The sequence below is a fragment of the Larus michahellis genome, chromosome 3 (assembly GCF_964199755.1).
Source record: "Larus michahellis chromosome 3, bLarMic1.1, whole genome shotgun sequence".
In the NCBI taxonomy this organism is placed as follows: Eukaryota; Metazoa; Chordata; class Aves; order Charadriiformes; family Laridae; genus Larus; species Larus michahellis.
In genome coordinates, this window is record NC_133898.1 from 16,179,460 (window position 1) to 16,193,287 (window position 13,828).

Below are 13,828 nucleotides of genomic sequence, written 5' to 3' on the forward strand. Positions count from 1 at the left end.
TTCAATGTCTTAGCTTCTAAAAGATGTGACCTTTGCAAATGAAGTAATAAAGCATATATACAAAAGAAGAGGCAGTAAAGGATTTATGGCGGTGCATGCATTTTCAAAGTTTTAAAGGTTTCTTCATTCATTATCTTCTTCAGTTTCTCCTTCCAAGGGACAGACAGTTTAAGTGGAGCTTGTTTTTCTTTTTAGATTTAATGAAAGCTAGAGACTGCATGATTAAATACATGCTTGCAATAATGAGGTAACAATATCAAGGCACTGCTATGAGTGCTAAAAGAGTACCTTGCGCTATTTGTTTAGAATATCACACATGCTTCAATTTGTCTGGGCTTTCCTGGGTATCATCGCACCAACACATTAAGATGTCAGTGGAAGAATCACTGCAAGGAAGCACTGGGGCTCTCCGCGACATCTCAGGCCTCCCTTCCCGAGTCACAGCTAGGGCAGGGTAGATGTTCACTACTAAATCTTGCACACACAGAACAGTTGATTTCCCTCTGACAACCCTTATTCATCCCCACAATACAAAATGGCTACTACTCCTGTCACCCAGAATGGTAACACATAGCGCTAATACTTGCTTTTTTTCTTTCCCACCTGTGTCAGGCTTCAATCTTCATGGTTCTTCTTTTGCTGTCTGTTGAGAACTAGCTCACTCTCTGTCTGCCAGGAACGGGAGTCCAGATAACTCCTCCCAGCCCCTTTTAATTGCTGCAAGCTCCCATCTTTCGATTTTCTTCATACCTTTGCCCATGCTGTACTAGTCCACTGACAATGTAGAAGTGAAGGTTTTTTTCCTCCTTCTATTACTGTGCTGTAGAGTTTCAGACCTTGTCCTTTTCCTTCAGGCCCTGTGAAAGTCCATGTTTGCCCACATCTCCAGCCTGATTACTTATAGTTCTGTCTTCACTCCATTGTTTCCCACTCATCCATACACATGGTCTGTGTCTTAATTTTGGAGATGGTCATTTCAGGTTGAGCTTGATAAGTTATTACACTTTTGTCGTTGATATTCCTTCTTAACACTTAGCACTTCCATAAAGCCAACAAGAGGTGAGTCTTTGCAAATGAAACCCTCATTTCTGGTTGAACCTCCATGTGCTTGCTTGACAGCAGAAGCCAGATGATCTCGTTCAATCTTGTCCTGCCTTCTCTATCTTACACGCACTGACTACATCCCTTTAAAAAGCTGGCGGTGAGCTCTTCGAGGCAACGCTTGTGACACATGTGAAAACCATAATACAAAATTCTGTGTGTTAAGCATAAGAGTGTTTATTTTAAAACAAAATAAATGAGGTAGAAAAGAAAGCAGCTGAGTGTATTGTGTAACTGAGAGATTCTTGGGAGGGTACTGAATCAGGATGAAACCATTTGCACAATAACCATATGGTTGTTTTCTGTATAAGAAAGGCCTTGCTTACCTGGATGATGTTTTTGCATTAGCTGCCTGATTTGTTATCCACACTCCCAAACATTCCTATTTCTGAATGCTCTGGATTCAACAGGATGTTTCTCACCCAGCTCTATTGTCATTACACTCATTAGACTCAGCATCAAGAGGCAGCCTGGGAAGGGGATAGAACATGGTTTAGTGCAAATTCAGAGGTGCTTGTGGGATGCCTTAAAAACAAATAAAAATATTCTGAAACAAAACCAACACAATATCATATTCCAGCTGCGAATGCTTGTGGTGTTTGTGTGATTTTGGTGCGGATTAGAGCCTATGTGATAATGGGCTGGGAAGTAGGCGGTGGCATTTTTAACAAGAGGTTAGTCCTAAAACTCTCTGCATGCATTAGTGGAAAGAAGTGGTAACAAGGTGGTGAGATTTGCTGATGTTTTTTTTATTTCATTAAGCCTTGATTCACATCCATGGAACTTAATAAATACATGTTAATTTCTGCTTCACCCCCACATGTGGGTGGCTAGGGGATTATAGGAAATTCTGCATATTCCCTTTCTTCCCCTTCTTCTCTCCACCACAGAGACACACAATGCTCTCTAACTTTTCTACTCCAGAAGAGGACAGGTCCTCTTCTCTCACCTGTAGTTTTTCGGACAGTTGATGAGATCTATAAGAGAGTACCCCAAGCTGTTCACTGTTTGCCATTCCTCTATCTGCTAGGAATGTTTTCTGCCCATCTTAGGTATCATATTTCTCAACGTAGGCCTGTATGAACTTTCTGCAGTCTGTCTGTGCAATGATGATATATACTCATTTCTCCAAAATGCTGTGCTTTTACGTGGTAATTAATTCAGATAGCTGCTTCGTGGCAAAATCCTAGCTGGAGTCGAGTGGTCCTTACCTTGACATAGCTAGGTGTCCTGGTTCCACTAGGTGAAATTGATATATTGTCCTCTCAACTACGGTTGACCTCAGCCAGCTATGTTAAGATGATATCTATATAAGCTGTTTTTCTTACAATATGTTCTAGCTAAATCTGGTTAGTTGTCTTGCTGTCAAATAGCCAACTTTTTTCTGGCAATAAAAATATAAACTCAGTGTACTGACAGTAGAAGAACTCCATCAGATGGAGCGAGGGTGGTGAAGGTAGAAGCTTGTGTTCTTAAGAAGAGAGTAGAAAGTATCCCATTTGATTCTGAGTTGAAGGGTGGGTGGTTTTCCTTCCCTTCCCCGACTCTGGTTTCATGAACATCATCTTGTGATTTCTCTTTCTGTAGGTATTTGTTGGGAAATCCTGACAGGTGCTACGGCACAGGGGCAGAGCCTACCTGGATGATTTGATTCATGATTCTGGAGAAGTTTCGTTCCAGAATTTGTAGACATTTGGCTGTCATCTTTATTACCTCCTGAAAAGGGTCTAAAAAAGTCTCTTCTGTGTCTGTATATTAAATTCCTAATACTAAATTTTATCTTCTTTGTGGAAGAAATGCCTATTGTTACTTTGCATTTGTACAATATCTACTACGGCAACCTATTGATCTCTGGTTAGAACAGTAAGATACTGTGTCAGTACTCCTAATGCTTATAAAAATACAAGTGAGTTGTAATTTTTTTTTAATTTCTTGTGTTGTAGCATACTAAACAGAAGCAAAAATCTGTTTGACTGGGCCTTATAACTCTTTTTAGATTGTGATAAATCATTCTTTTCTTGGATCAACTTCTCACTGTTTTTTTTTGTGGTTTTGTTTCTGAGCTTATGCTTTAAATTCGGTAGTAATAGGTAACTGTGATCATAGGTCTCATGATGCTTGGCAAATTTAACAACAGCAGGATTACTGCTATGGTCAAAATTATAATTTTCCCTGTGTATCTTACAGTAGTAGAAGTGACTCATTCTAAAACTAAGGCACTAATAGCATGAGTACTGTGTACATGTAAGACGTGGTGGGGATTCTCATAACGTGTGTCCTTAGCGGGCAAACAACCAAAGACTGAAATTAAGAATGATTGATGTGGCTTTAAGGTGGGATTTTGGTTGGGGTTTTTTGTTTGTTTGTTTAGGGTTTTTTGTTTGTTTGTTTGTTTTTCCAGAAAAGACCTGAAACCAGGAGAGATTAAACTATGTGCACAAGGTCATACAGGAACAGGATCCTGTTACGGGGTCAAGAACTGAGTGCAGCTCTTCAAGTCTTGGGTATCTGCTTGAATAAAAGACAGGTTTTGTTTGTTTATGACATTCTCTTTTGATCATTTGTACAGTGTCATTTCAGTCATATTGGAAAGTTGTGTGATGGGCACTGGATTGAATGTGTTTCACTTTTTCAGTTGGTGCTCACTGTTTATTTGGGAATGATCTTTCTTAATTCCTCCTCTCCTTTCGGTGTTGTTTCCTGTACCTAAAATGTATCCAATTGTGCAGCAAGATTATAGATTTTAGAGCAGTTGAGTTATTAAAACAGAAAGGAGGAAAAAATTTGCAAAGCAACTGTTTCCCCAAGAAGGAATAATGTTGTGCACCTGCATTTTAAAAAAACCTAAACAAACCAACCAAAACCACCCAAAACCAATAAAACTTCTCTATATTAAGCAAGTATGAAAGAAAAAAATTTGGGTTAGGGGAACATAAAATATATTGTTTGCATAACGTAATTGCTAATGGTACTTTAACATGTGAATTCCTTGCTATTTCTACTCAAAAATCACATAAAAGACACAGAAAAAAATAGCATAAAACACCCATGGAAATTCCTGCCTGATACCTGAATTGCAATATCAAAAACATGACTTCAAATGTGACATTTCTAAACAATCCAAAATAATTCATTTGGAGTTCGCTTGACTTCAGTTATATGTTAAGAAGCCATTTTTAGAAAGTCATTCCCATTTAACTGCTTTTGCATATTGCAGATTGTTACCTAAGGAAAAAATGTATAAGAATTCTTGCTGATGATCTAAAGAATGTGAGTAAGATAGCTGGCAGATGGCTTACAGATATCATTCTGAAATATCTTATACTGACAAATAACAACGGTGTATATAATTAGCAGTCTGCAGATGGTATCCAAAATGATCTGCACTTAGTACAGAAATTCTTTTTCTTTTATTTTCTTTTTCTTGACAGAGTATTTTTGAGAGTCAATTTTGAAAACATGGTTCATAGTGCCACTCAGGATAGACCCAGATGTAGCTTGAGAGTGTATTCCCCATCTGGTTCTGTGTGAGAACAGCCCCGTGGCACTGGGGTCCTGGTCCACGTGCAGAGTGTGTTGCCCCAATTTAAGTAATAATGACACATAGGTAGATCATATTAGACTAATATACAGTTTGCAGACTTGTAAAGAGAGGAGGTGGAGACAAGGCACAATGGAATCATTCTGCTTTTATTCCTCTGAATTTAGTGAATTATCAGATATTTTAAAGCATGCAATGCCTCTGCAGTCTGAATGTTCCTTTCAACACCAATGATTGTACTTGCACTTTCATACTGGACCTAATGCTGATCTCTGCTGGTTTTTTTTCACACAGATGTCAGCAAAAGCAACTGGCAAAGAAATAGACTTCAATGATATCTTACTGTAAATGAGGTTGCTTGCTGCTGTTTATTTGTATTAGCCTGCCAGTTAGGAGCCTTCATCTCTGATCAGTTCCCGCTGTCTTTGGAAGTACAAAAAACCCAAACAAACCTAATGTCTTGCTTTAAGGAATTTTCTACTTGGTGTAGACTCGAGGCTACAGATGAGCATACGCAGCTACCTGAGAGACTGTAAGGAAACAGGAAAATGATGTTTTGTCATCTTAGTGTATGACTTGTTTTGGTTGTATTGCTGCTGAGGAGAATATACAGTTTAAGAGGGGAGATTGCATGAGGAACAGTGGGAAGACAATTGGAAAGATATTTATTCCAAAACCCACCGCAAATAAATGATGGCAGGAGAGGTCATAAGCCCAGTAGGGACTGGAATTAGTCTCTCAATAGTTAATGAAAGATTTTGAGAAGAGGTAGTGAAATACCTTAAAAGTGAAGGAGGAAAATTAACTTATGACTTTTGTGATAGGGGAAGGAGTCCATAGAGGGATACAAAGTGAAAAAGCTGATGTAGTTGAAGTGATTGTCTAGGAATATGATCCGTCCTGCAGTGTTTGGGATGGCTATGAACAGGTACAGGATTTATTTTTCAGAGCCAGAATAAAAGGCTTATTACAGTAAGCAACATGGAAGTGAGAGTGTGAAAGTGAATTTTAGTAGCATGACAGTAGCCAGACAGGAAAGATTATAACTCAAAAATGATACGCAAGATAGCTCTACAGAATTTGGCTGTATGCTCAGAATTGTAGATGAGACAGAGTTTTATCATCCTGAATAACATGGGAAACGGTGAGTTATAATGATCAAAAAAAGAGAAAGGGCCTGTAGAAAGGAGAGGTGAGGAACTATTTTTAGGGTTTTTTGCACTTCAGTTCAATGCTAAGAATCACTGAGAAGCTGGCCAAGACATGAATTTGGCGAGGAGACAAATATGAAGTATACGCAGGTCCTTGAGGTGATGGCAAGGTGAAGATATCTACATTTCGTATCTCACATTACCATGGGATGTGCTGTAGCCTTCTAACGGACTCCTTGCAAAAAAGAGGGGAGTTAGATGGATGCGCTCAGGGGTAATATGAGAGCAAAGACAAAATAAAATCACAGAAACCAGAAAAACTGATGCCACGTCAAAGCACATGAAAATGGAGTTCTCATTATAAAATCAAAATTATGAAGCAGCAATCAGAGACTGGTAAGCACTGAGCAGAGCATGTGGGTAAGAAAAGCAGCAGCTGGGTAAGAAGGGGTTGAGGCTGAACTGTAGGAAAGGGATTTTTGACAGCTGGTATCAACAGTGTATTTAAGGATCTCAGAAATGGAAGGTGAAAGAGGAATGTGACAAAAGGAAAGAGGTAATGAGGTCACGGTATGGAAACAACAAACCCGCTTGCAAATTGAGGAGAAAAGCCAACAGGGGAGAGAGGTTATAAAGGGAGAAGGGTAAAAAGGCTGAGTCACTGGGACATATGAAGGGATTAAAAGAAAATGCTAAAGTCTGCATCCATTGGAGGAAGGAGAGGAAAAGAGGAAAGGAAGCAAATGAGGAAGAGAGAGATGATAATATGTCAGTGCTCGCTTGAAGTCACTCACTCAGCTTCCGTGCAGAAACAGGAGTGGGATGGTGAGTCAGTCTGAGGGGCCAGAAGTGGTGAGAAGTTTGCAAGGGTTATAGAAATGTGCAACCGGATCCTAAAGTGACCTTTTGCTTGGAAGAGGACCTTCCATTGGAAGAGACCAAAATGGCTTGTAAATTCAATAGGCAAGCTTTATTAGAACATAAACTAGAAGGAAATCTTTGAAAATAGAGAAAACTTCATCTGAGACAGATAAAAAGGGTTTGTAAACAAAACTGCCCCTTTCCACTCTGCTCTTGCAGGGTGGTAGCCTTCTTTCTGCATCTCTTGGCCTACTCCACCCAAGCAGGCTGGACGCTTTGCTCTCCCCAGACTGCACATTTGCTTCCAGACCCACCTGAGACATTTGCACTCTGAATAAATGAATAAATAGAAACATAAATATTTACATGCAGTATAAACATAAATATTTACATGCAACAACAGCAAAGCAGTCCTCACCCATGACAACATGGGGTTTAGTTCAAATGAAAGGAGAGATTTACTTAATGAACTAGATGCTGAAAGGACAAGTCTGTAGTAGACACCTGATCTTTTTTTTTTCCTCCACAAATATTGAGGAGGCAGGAAGGGGATCATGCGGATGAGCTGGGATTGCCAGATTAGCAGGTGAAGGAAAGGAGGAGAAAAGTGACGGTCAGGCCAATGTCAGTAGGTGAGACTAAAGATGAAAGAGTCGTCAGGTTGGAGGAGAAGTTTGCAGTGCTAGAGCACAGAAATTAGTGCTACCAAGGGTAAAAGAGCCCAAGGGAAGGGCAGGCAGAGATACTGAAGTGGGCAATCGCTGCTGTAAAAGACAGGTGAGAGGCAGAAAGAACAGTGTATCTTGGCATTCTACAATTACTGGAGCAGAAGGACCGAACCAGTGAGATGAGGAACTGTTCAGCCGTGGGTCGTGTGGGTCACAAATGTGAGAGCTGAAGGCACCAGGAATTGCTGGGAGAGGTGTGTGTGCAGGGAGGAGCAGTACAATGGAGCAGGGAGAAAGTCTGTACTGCTCAGGAGAGGAAAAGGAAGAGGAAGGTGTTTAAGCAGGAAGCAACGGCAGAGAAGTCAGACAGGCCTGCTACGGTATGTGTATGTGATCTGACGTGAGAGCAGGTGGCTCTGTAAGGGAGAGATGCTGCATATTCAGGTAAAAGCAGTGTTAGGTAAAGCTGAAATGTCTGTAAAGTGTTGGCCATCTGCAGTACCTGTATGTACTACAGACCTCACAAGCCTGCAGCCATGTTTCCTTGTCATTATCCTTCTCCACACCAGCCTTCTTTTCTGTCATCTCTATCTGTCTCATCAGGGAGGGCAAGTAGCTGGTGGGATGAATTTCAGCAGTAATGAAATCGATTTTGAAAACAAAGCTAGACCAAGGTGGATGATGTGGCTCTGTTCAACTTGCGCTTACACAGGCATCCAGTGCCTGAGAGGTATCAGTGTCAAAACACTTGGGGGAAGAGCTAGCCGCTAACAAAGAGCAGGCCACCCAGTTTGGGAGACTAGGAGGACCTTATGAAGAGCCACCTGAAAAGCTGTGTTGGGACAGCATGTGTCTGGAAAGGAGAGACAGTTCTTTAGGAAATAGCATGTTGGATTCAAATTACAGCAGTCTGTTTTCGACAGCAGGTTCAATATCCAGATTGATCCACCTCCACCCAGCCCAGCATGAAGTCAGAGCACTATATTTTAATACTCCTTTGTAGCTTTCTGCTGCTACAGTTATACCCACCTCAAGATATGAGGTCAGCTGGATTTATTGCTTACTGAGAGTAAAATTAACACTTGGAGACTGAATATTTGTTTCTTTTTCAGTGTTTAGGTCTATTGTGCATACCTTTCCTGCTATTATTCCTAGAGAGGATGAATACACCTGGGTTGACTTCGGCATTTAGTGGCGCTTTCAGAGAGCTGTCAGAGTAGCACACGCAGGGAGACATCTTCTCTCAGCTCTTCTCTTATACTCAGGTCTTCTGTAATACCTTGTGCTATTCCTGTCAATAAATATCAGCGCCTCTTCAGCCTGGTGGTACCTGTTGCTCAGCCTCTCCTTTAATTCAGGTGGTCAGCTTTGGTTATTTCTGGTCTGACTCCAGGACCACATTTAAGCGTGAACTGCACCACTGTTTACAATGAATTTACTTTGAGCAGTGAGTAGAGATGAAAACTGCTTTTGGGTCCAAGGATCTACAGGAAAGGCTCAAATAAATTGGAGTAGCATGGGATTCTTAAATACACTGTTGAGATTTACAGAATGATATTTCCCCCAGAGTTTGTGGTGCATAACTTTAGAGAGTGATAAACTGTACGTGTCTAAATGTTCCTTGAGTTATATTAAATATATTGGGCTACTACAGGGTAGTAGGGTGATCATCTAGTTCTACAGTTGTAGTCTCTGCTCGCAGATGATCTATTTAAAGCTTCCAGAGGGCTGTCAGTGAACTGAAGTCATTATGTGGTTGATTAAGCTGGTTGTGTGTGCATTTTATATTGATCTGATATTCTTGATTCAGTACCAACCACCATAATAGCATGAGCTTTTATGAGCATGAGCATGAGCACAATAACTTTGTGAACTGTAAAAGAGATGTAGGGGTTAAATACCTTAGAGCCTCACACACTAAAACAAAAATAGCTGGTATTTTTAAAAAGTATTTGAGTATAGTGGAGCACAGTAGAAGTCAAACTGACAACTTTAATTATATGGATACTCAGTCTAAAGACTTTAACGGTTAAAAAGACATGAAAGAAGGTAATGTTCTGTGTTGGTACATTAGACCTCTTGTTTACATTTCACTTACCGGGTTCTCAAGGTTTCCAGTGACTGTATTCAGATCTGGAGGACTTCCTACTTCTTATCAGGGAAGAAAATTATAGAAACGCTCTGACTGGGGAGTGTTGTGGGTAACAAATAGCTTAAGTGGTGTATGTGGTGAGTGAATGTCCAAAGTTGAGCTTTGAATGTTCAAGCAGAAGCCTGCTACTTGCCAGCTACAACCAGTATGGGCTGGATTTAAATTTTGATAATCTAGACTAAACTGAAGTGGCATGGCCTGAATCCTTCAGTCAATACAGAAAGATGAAAGAGAACCTCCAATATGGGTGGTTATTGCTTGTTGAGCTTCTGCACGTAGGCTATTTAGATTGGGAAAAATGTTATTTTGGGGGGCTGGGAAGAAGAGGGCCTGGAGGCCAAAAGAAGCGTTCCTGAAAGGAAGAAATGGTTTCAGGAAGGAGGAGGGGCTCTGGAAGAAGGTGAAGGTCCTGGCTGGAGGAAAGAACTTGAAAGTGGAGGAAGACCTAGAGGTCAGAGAGATGCATGGAGACGAATGTTGGGGGATGCCCGGGGACTTTGGCTCGTAATGGCTAAGGTAGTTTATTATGAGCAATGGAACAGCACAAATTGGCGTGACTTTCTGCCTGACCATTCCAGCCTAGCATTGACCAGGGAAGGGAAATCAAGATCTAGTGGATGTAATGCTGTGGTGGGAAGTAAGCAAGAGAGCGTGTAAAATAATCAAGTAGAGTAAAAGCACTAATCATGTTGCTTTGTAAATAAACCCCACTATCCAGAGCCAGTGCAGGTTATTGCTTTCTCTGTCTTGCCAGGGACATGGAGAAACTGTGAAAAAATGAGATCCACTGATACATGAATTCTTAATCTTAGTTTTCTCAGAGGAAGAGGAGTGCAAATACTGAGGGGCTCATGTATGTAACCACTTTCAAACTTCCCAGTGGACCACTTTGTACACCCGCCACCTTCCTTACCACCCAACTACCAAAAGGACATACTATGAAGTGCAGGAGCACCTGCAAGTCTCACAACTCCATCCTTGACAGCAAAAGCAGCAGCACTGTCTGCTCCTGATTTTCTTCTCTGTGTTGGGTGGTGGCAGCAGCAGCTGATGTAGGCGATGTTGAGTGGTTTGCATAGTGTCTCTCTACCAACAGGGAGCCTTGGACCACCTTGATTTTGCACAGATGGCCCTAACAGTGTTTGAGCACTTCACATAGATTTTTGAAAGGCTCACACCTGGACCATACAAAAAGCATTACAGAAAATCTGGGATCTCAATGCTGGCCAATTCACATTCCTGACATAGGGTTTGACTGTATGCAGGCATTAGGATTTGCTTTCTGCTTCTCTGCAGAAGAGCATAATATATGACAGTGAGTAACAATTGCTTAAGATTTGATGTAGAAGGAAAGCTATTTACTTTCCTTTCAGCGGTCCTAACTCCCATCTGTATTAATCCATAGTTAACGGAAAATAATTCCTTTGACTTCAGTGGAGCTTTTCCTGATCTGAATGTGTGAGTGAGAGAAGTCTCATGTGCATAAACCCTATTACATACCTGAGAGCCTTGGGATTTTTTTTGCATTGATACATGTGTCAATCTTCATGGTTTCTTCCTTTCAGTTGGCAAAATTAACTCCATGTAACCCTTTTTTGTATTCTGGTGTCATGCCACAAATGTGTATGTTTCATTATTTTCTTTTGCATTACTTCATTATTTCTTAGTGCTTGGCTATAATGCCCAAGAACCCCAACTAGGATTTAAGCTCCAAAGAATGAAAGCGCAGATTCGAGGATGGTCCCCAAACCGAAAAAGGGGTGAAATTCTTCTCAAAAACCACATTAGACAAGAAGTCAAGGGATACAGGAAGAAAATGACAATTGCCATAAGCCAGACTGAGGGAAACTTTGTAAGAAAGACTAATAGGAAATGGCAAAAGATGCTTCAGCCTTAGAAACCAAAAAGAGCAACAACTGAAGAATAGTTTGCTGTACAATGAGGGAGGGAGGAACATAATCCAAGCATAGCTAAGAATTGAACTGAATGGTTTGTGCTGGGTTTTAGCAGGCGTAGGATGTTGGTCATTAGAGCAAAGGCAAGACAGCTAGCAGCCGTGAGCTTATGGAAATAGAAATTACCACTTTCTAGATGAGAACCCAAAGAGCTTAGTCCTTTCAAGTCAGGACACCAACTAATTTCCATCCCACAATGCTGAGAGAGCTGGCACATGAAATTGCAGGACTGCCGGTGAATATTTTTAATAAACCTCAGGGGATAATGGATATGACTACAGAATAGCAAATGCAGTACCTTTATTTAAGAAGGGGGAGAAGAAGTGATGTGGGAAAGGACAGGCCATTAATCTCACCTCAGCTGCATGCATGGCTTTGAACAAAGTTTGAAGGAAGGACTAATTAAGACGCATGAGAAAATGGGCGATGGGATAAAGAGGAAGCCTGGCTTTACCACAAGTAAGCTAAAGAAAAGGCAGGCACCTGGCTTTTTTTGTCATGAAGAAAAGTGCTCAAAAATTTGAAAGAGTGCTTCTAAGCACCTACTCTCTGGAGAAGATTCTTAATTATCGCTCCTTAGCGGCTCAGACTTTAGAGTAGTTGTGCTCAGCATTTCCCTCCAGACTTCCCTAAAGTTTCCTGCTGAATAAACTGATCTTCAGTAGTCATTTAAAACATAGCTGTGGACTCCTCCTTGCATACCAGACACCGAAAGCTAGATGCAAAGCTGAGGCTTACCACGATATTACAATATTTTACAGGATTGTTTCTGCAGTATTTTATTTTTAATGTTGATAATTGCTTTGTGTGTCTGCAGCTAAGTGTCCTCATTTTGAAACAAGGACAGTGTGTACTGAACCAGCTCGAACGTTAAAAGGAAATTTTAATGAGGTTTAATTTTGCTTCAAAACAAAGCCACAACATTCAACATTTTTTCAAATCCTTTTTAGGAGCAGCCTTCAATCTACATTGTTATGAAAAATCAGTTGGTCTAGTAAGCAAAGTGAAAAGACCATTTCTCTGTGAACATTATGCAATTTAATTGTAGTATCTGAATATGTTCACACTAGAGCTATTTTTATGATTCTTGTGTAGAGTAGAGAGATATCAGGGAAAGGGGGGTTGTGCTATCTCAGCCTGCTTCCACTCTCCGGTTCAGCTCAGGTATTTCTACAGTACATTGTAATCTGCATGACAGACACATGCAGTGCCACTTCGGCAACCTTGAGTGAAGCATGGGTGATGGTACTGGATGTCATGCTGAAGCCTATGCGACTTTTCTGTTTCTTTAAATTGCTAGATCTGTATGCAACAGTAACCATGTGTACTGATAGAGATATGCAAAGTCAAGGAACTAAATGCTGCTTGAAAATTGCTCTAATCAGCAATATATGCTTAAAATGTGTTTCTTTTAAATGTTAGTTTACACTTTTTTGCTCTGTATATAAATGATCCTTATACATTTAGAGCTGCTTAGGATATTGCTTCATCAGAGAACTTTAATTGTGAGATCCTCGAAGCCATTACAGTTTTTGATTCTGAAGACATTTCTGATTAGCTGCAAGTTATCTTATAGACTGCCAAGAAACAGGAAGGGTGTTCCTGCTTGTAGGTAGTGGAAAATAGCAGTGGTGACTTTCATCTGCTGTCTACCTCATGAAGCAGAAAGACTTCCTGAGAGGCTTTCAGAAGGATTTGCATGTGAGGCTCATATGTGTTAGCCAGGCCTGGCATTTACACCAAACTCCTGCTCTCTGGACATGAAGTATGTCAGAAAATGCTAGACACCAAGGAACAGGACCAGTACTGCACAAAGGCCTTGCTAAGCCAAAGATCCGTTGTTCGAAAAAGCTTGCAATGAAGGAGAGAGGAACATGGAGAAAACACTAGCTTTTTCTTGGTAGAAGGCTATAGACATAGCAATGAAGTGGTAATACAAGTTTCCTGATCATGGTAGAATCTAGTAAGAGTCAGGAAAACTGTGATCTGCTGGGATCTCTGACCATGCAACTACACATAGTGAGGTAATTTTTCCTCTTTTGAATTTCAGTCAGCTCGTAGCAAATGTCTTTATATTGTCTCTTACAGTCTGCTGAAACACATTTCTGCAGTTCCTAAACTCAGATTTTGAATCCTGTTTGTCTTGCTGAGAATGTGTATGTTTCTTGTTTTCAAATGCCTGCAGCAAACAAATAACTTCCCCAATTTTAGCCTTTAGTCATTTCTGTCCATGGTACGCCTTAGATAAATTTCTCCTGTCTTTTAGCCTCTCTGCTCTTACAGACCTCTTCTGCTATTCTCAAGATTATATTTAGCTGATGAAGATAGGAGAATTAGAAAACGGATAAGAACAATAGGATAATCCCTTGTCCCCCAAATATAGAAGCGGACAGAGTGCA